The sequence below is a fragment of the Oryctolagus cuniculus genome, chromosome 11 (assembly GCF_964237555.1).
Source record: "Oryctolagus cuniculus chromosome 11, mOryCun1.1, whole genome shotgun sequence".
Lineage (NCBI taxonomy): Eukaryota > Metazoa > Chordata > Mammalia > Lagomorpha > Leporidae > Oryctolagus > Oryctolagus cuniculus.
In genome coordinates, this window is record NC_091442.1 from 15,482,062 (window position 1) to 15,488,139 (window position 6,078).

Consider the following 6,078-nt stretch of genomic DNA (forward strand, 5'->3'; position numbering starts at 1 on the left):
GTTCTTCATTGAGTTTTACGTGGAGCTTGCCCTGTATCACAGTAACCACTGGCAGAGGTCAGCAGAAGCAGCTCAGCACAGCTAATGCTGCAGCTGCAATCTGCCTCGAGCTGTGTCTTGCAGGTAGTCCTGTGTTTCTCTCCAACATTTGATAGAATCTGTGGTACTCTGAACCCCCCACCCCCAATGCTGCAGGATCCAGATGTGCAATATCTTTTAAAATTTGTCTTTTTTTTTTTTTTTTTTTTTTAAGAGAGAGAGACAATGAGAGAATAGTCCATCTGTTGATTTACTCCCCCACAATACTGGCTGGGCCAGATGAAGCCGAGAGCCTGGAACTCCAACGGGAGTCCAGGCCTCCCATGGTGAGTGTCCCTTATGTTTGGCACTAGGTGGGCTGTGTTGTCTAGTGTGTCCCTTCCAGGAAGGCCACTCTTAAGGAAGTAGATGCATCCATTCAACAGACTATTTTTTTTTTAAAGATTTATTTTATTTATTTGAAAGAGTAACAGAGAGAGGTAGAGACAGAGAGAGGTCTTCCTTCCACTGGTTCACTCCCCAGATGGCCACAATGTCTAGAGCTGAGCCGATCCGAAGTCAGGAGCCAGGAGCTTCTTCCGGGTCTCCCACGTGGGTGTGGGGGCCCAAGGACTTGGACCATCTTCTACTGCTTTCCCAAGCCATAGCAGAGGGCTGGATCAGAAGTGGAGTGGCCGGGTCTCAAACCGGCACCCACATGGGATGCTGGTGCTTCAGGCCAGGGTGTTAACTCACTGTGCCACAATGCCGGTCCCTCAACAGGATGAGCTGCCACTCTGTGCTACACCTTGGGCTGGGCTAGGCAGGGAGGGACAAAGATGGACATGCTCTCGGTCTGGTTTTGAATAATCTTGTTGTGTGGGAAAATACTTATAATTCAGATAAGATGGAAGGATGTACAAAACCCAGCTATACCCAGAGAGAGGATCCTGGGGTTGGGGGAGGCAGGGCACTACTGATGTGGCTGCCGTGAAAGCTTATTTAGGCTATGTTAGTAGAGACCTGAGGGTGGCATATGGCTAAGCAGTTAAGATGCCCCTTGGGATGCCTGCCTCACACATTGGAGTGCCTGGGTTTGAGTCCTAAGTCCTCTCCCGATTCCGGCTTCTTGCTGATGCACACCTTGGGAGATGGCAGGTGATAGCTCAAGTGGTTAGATCCCTATCACCCTAGTGGAGGCCTTGGATGGAGTTCTGGGCTCTGGTTTTGGCCTGGCCCAGTCCTGGCTGTTGTGGGGCTGACTGGTTTATGATGGCATCTTTGCCCAAGATGACGGGGCTGTCTCTCTCCACGTGGCTCCCTGTGATCCCCTCCCCAGGAGGCCAGCCACGGGGTGAATTTCCGGAGCTGCAAAAGAAGACAAACTCCATTGCTCAGGTACTTTCTCAATTTCTGCTTGCATCATTGTGCCTGCTTGTCTTGGCCAGATTGCACCCAGCTGGGTCCAGAGTCCAAGGGAGAGGGCATCAAGGTGACCTAACAAGGTGCGGATTCAGGGGCAGAGGGTATAGAGGGTATGGGTGGGGGAGGAAATTTGGTTCCTTTTTTGCAGTCTTCACAGCGGGACAGCCCTCACGACAGGAACATCTGTGTGCTTGTGTGACTGTGTGCCCCCCTAGGCTGTGAGCCTTGACTTCTGCAGATGCTGGCACGGAGCAGGTGTTTAGTCGTTACTCACTTCTGATGCCTGTGTGGCCCACATGGACGTTTGACCCAAAGGAATGGTCAGAGAACCCCCCAGGTGCAGCTGGTGGCAGGTCAGGGGAGGAAGGGACAGGACGGAGACAGCCGGTCCTTGTCAGGGTTTGCTCAGCAGCTCAGGCATGCAGTTTGTCCCAGGGAGCGATGAGATGTGATTCAGCCACAGTCTGGTCTCCACCTTTAAATGTTGGGAAGCGCATAAATCAGCACGTTCCTCCCAAGCAGACTCTGGGGACAGCACTGCCAGCCTGCTCACTGTAATTAGGCCTCCAGCAATGAGTGTTTTATTGCCGGCTTCCCAGGGGAAGGGGAGTGGAGTGACTGGGGCTGCGATGTTTGTGTGGGACCCTAATCTGGGGAGTCTGGGCCAAGAATGCAAGCCTGTGCCCGACTTGGGGTTTATCCTCCTCTCTTCACGTCCCAAGGGCATATCCAAACACTCTCCACCCTCAGCCCCTGCGAAGAACCTTCACTTGGCCCTGTGAGTCCAGGGGTGCACTCACTGGGGACTGTCACCCTTGGGAGGAAGGCTCCAAAGGAAGAAAGATACAAGTCCCGGAAGCAGGTGTGAGGCCACTGAGGTGAAGCCGAGAGCCTGGACCTCAATCCAGGCCTGGGGGATTCTGGGGTGCCGGGGGACTGTGCGTGGCCTGGGATGGGGAGGGTCTACAGGTGGGCATATGCTGTCTTTTCTCGCTTGGTTGGTAGGGGCATGGCCACAAGAAGGGTGGAGAAGGACCTTCTGTAGTAGGGGCCCCATGCGAGCAGGCCCTGGTCGCTGAACTCTAGGGGTGGTTCTGTTCGTGTGCCTGCCGAGCTGCCAAGGCAGGGGATCTGAGATTTGACCTTCCCACATGACCAGCAGCACTGGGCCTCCCAGGTTCTAGGAAACACGTGAGTGGAGCCAGGCCTGTTGAGGACTCTGGAAGCCACAGTCAGCACATCTCTCTACTGAAGTGGAGGCTTTATACCTTCGTTTTGTATTTGACGCTTGCCGTAGACCTATGGGTCACCACAAAGGGCATCTCAGCCCCTGTTGACGGGATGAGGATGCTGGGCTCTGAGGTAGGTGGCTCGGCACAGGCCACACCCACATCACTGGCGGAGCAGAGCTTACTGGGCCCCACTGGCGGACTCCAGGTGCAGGACTCCTGCTGCTGGATTTCAGGTTAGATCTTAGGGTATGGACCTATCTCTTGGACCTGTAGTTGTCTCAACTCCCCCTCACTGAGCTGTTTCCAGGTTCTCTTTTTCTCTTGCTACTGTAGACAATGTGACGGTGAGCACCCCTGCACTGGCAGGGCAGGGCCCCAAGTCTAGGATTGAATCCTACCTCTGGGGGGATACAATTACTGACTGTCTTGAGCATGTTCCCCCAATTTTTTTTTTTTTTTTTTTTTTTTTTTTTTACAGGCAGAGTGGACAGTGAGAGAGAGAGACAGAGAAAAAGGTCTTCCTTTGCCGTTGGTTCACCCTTCAATGGCCGGCGCGCTGCGGCTGGCGCACCGCGCTGATCCGATGGCAGGAGCCAGGTACTTCTCCTGGTCTCCCATGGGGTGCAGGGCCCAAGGACTTGGGCCATCCTCCACTGCACTCCCGGGCCACAGCAGAGAGCTGGCCTGGAAGAGGGGCAACCGGGACAGAATCCAGCGCCCCCCCACAATGTTTTTAAAGATAAAATTTTATTTCAGAAGAGTTTTAAATTTACAAAACAAAAATTGTGAAGTATGAAGAATTCCCATATCATTCTATCCGGCTTTCCTTATCATTAACATTTTATTTTAGTATAATGCATTTACAATCTATGGGCCACACCCTCTTTCCCCAATTTGTTTTTATCTAAACTCTATCTGTTCTTCCCACCCCTCTCAGCCTCTGGGAATTACCATTCTGTGTTAATATTGAGAGTTTTTGTTGGTTTGTTTGTCCCCACATATGAGGGAGAACTGCAGTATTTGTCTTGCTGTGTCTGGCTTCTTTCACTGAACATGATATCCTGTAGTTCCATCCATTTTGCTACAAATGACAGGATTTCATTCTTTTTTATGGATGAATAGTGTTCCATTGTGTGTATGTATTTTCCTTATTCATTCATCTGAAGACGGACACCTTCTGTATCTTGGCTATTGTGGATAGCACTGCAGTAAACATGGTGGAGAAGGTCTTTCTTTGATACAATGAATTTCTGACTTTTGGGTACATACCCAGTAGTGGGATTGCTGGATCAGACAATAGTTCTATTTCTAGGTTTTAAAGAAATCTCCATACTGTTTTCCATAGTGGCTGTACTAATTTACATTCCCCTTAACGGTGTGTGTAAGAGTTCCCCTTTCTCCACATCCTCACCAACATTTGTTACTGTGTGTTTTTTTTTTTATAATATCCATTGTAACAGCGATGAGGTGATATCTCACTTTTTGATTGCTGGCTAGTGACATTGAGCATTTTTTCATATATTTGTTGGCCATTGTGTTTCTTCTTTTGAGAACTAGCTGTTCATATCCTTTACCTGTTTATTAACCGGATTGCTTACTTTTTTTTTTTTTTTTTGTGCTCCAGATGCATTCTGGATGTTAATCCTTTGTCAGATATGTAGCTCGTGAATATTTTCTCCCATTCCACCAGATGTCTTTTCATTCTATTGATCATTTCCTTTGCTGTGCAGTAGGTTCTGAGTTTGATACAATCCCACTTGTCTCATTTTGCTTTTGTTGCCTGTGCTTTTGGGGTCTTATCCATAAAATCAATGCCTACAGCAATGTCTTACAGTATTTTTGCTATGTTTTCTTCTAGCAATTGCATAGTTTCAGGTCTTATATTTAGGTTTTTGATCCGCCTTGAGTCGATTTTTGGATAAAGTGAGAGGTAGGGATCTAATGTCACTCCTCTACATATATACATCCAGTTTTGCCAGCACTGTTTACTGAAAGTGTTCCCACATTTGATGTGTTAGAAACATAGTCTCCAGATTCATTTGTTGATGGTATTTGCAGGTGGGGCATGTGGGAGGTGACGGGGTCATCTCATGAACGCATTAATCCATCCAAGGATTGGTGGCTTATTGGGCTGTCACAGGACTGGCTTTGTTATGAAAGCAAGCTCTTTCTGGCAGCTCGCCGTGGCAGCTTGCCGTGTCTTGCCATGTGCATGCCCTGTGCCTCTCTGGGACTCTGCAGAGGGTCCCTGCCTCCCTGAAGGCCTTCATTGAGTGTAATCTCTTGGTTGTGGACGTGAACTTCTCAGCCTCCAGGGCTGTATTATAAAGATTTTGGAGTTGGTGTTGTAGCTCTGTGATTAGGTTGCCACTCGGGACACCTGCGTCCTGTGTTGGAGTGCTTGTTCTGTGTTCTGGTTTTTTCACCTCTGTTCCAGTTTCCTGCTCATGCACATCCTGGAGGCAGCAAATGATGATTCCAGTACTGGGAATTCCCCCTGCCACGCATGTAGGAGACCAAGGTTGAGCTTGGACCAGCCCTGGCTGTGGTGGGCATTTGGGGGATGAATCACAGGGTGGAAGATCTTCCTCTCCCTCTCCCTCTCTCCTCCCCTCTCCCTCTCCCTTTCTCACTAAACCTTCCAAATAAATAAGAAATGCATAAAACTTCAAAAAGAAACTAATTTCTTTTCTTTATAAATTGCTGTTCGAGGTATCTGTTATAGCAGAATGGACTAAGATAATTATTAGACTTCACTGAAACTCAATTTCCCCATTCATATAAGAGACAATAATATCTGCATAAGATACTGAAAAATGAATGAACAAGCAGACAGTGGTGTTGATGATGGGTGTAATGAGAATGATATGTGGTCTACCTGACAGCTGCATTCCTTGTTGGGTGTTCTGGTTTGGATACCAGGCTCTGGGAGCCCTGCAGGTCTGGGGCAGCATCTCTACACCTAACATATCTTGGGACTCAACAAGATGAGCCATTTTAGGCTTAGACCTTCTATTCGTTTTTTTTAAGACTTTATTTATTTATTTGAGAGGTGGAGTTACAGACAGTGAGAGAAAGAGACAGAGAGAAAGGTCTTCCTTCCCTTGGTTCACTCCCCAAATAGCCGCAATGGCCGGAGCTGCACCCATCCGAAGCCAGGAGCCAGGAGCTTCTTCCCGGTCTCCCATGTGGGTGCAGGGGCCCAAGCACTTGGGCCATCCTCCACTGCACTCCCGGGCCACAGCAGAGAGCTGGACTGAAAGAGAAGCAACCGGGACAGAATCCAGTGCCCCAACCGGGATTAGAACCCGGGGTGCCTATTAGCCTATTGAGCTGCGGCGCCGGCCTCATTTGGGTTTCTTTTAATGCTGTGTTACATGTTACTAAGTGTTCCATGTGTGCT

The 6,078-nt window shown here is 49.0% G+C and overlaps 1 long non-coding RNA gene across 3 annotated transcripts in view; it reads left to right on the plus strand.

Moving 5' to 3' along the window:
- LOC103352311 (uncharacterized) overlaps nucleotides 1-6,078 on the plus strand; it is a 112,100-nt gene that overhangs the window by 41,804 nt on the left and 64,218 nt on the right. The window contains exons 4-6 of one of the 3 annotated variants that reach the window (XR_011379885.1): nucleotides 254-1,416; nucleotides 2,166-2,305; nucleotides 3,154-3,272. The exons of 1 other annotated variant lie outside the window; for it this stretch is intronic. This is a non-coding gene — a long non-coding RNA (uncharacterized lncRNA). Of the gene's footprint in view, nucleotides 1-253; nucleotides 3,111-3,153; nucleotides 3,273-6,078 lie in introns of those variants that run through there. One more of the 3 variants, XR_011379884.1, reaches the window with a different exon arrangement.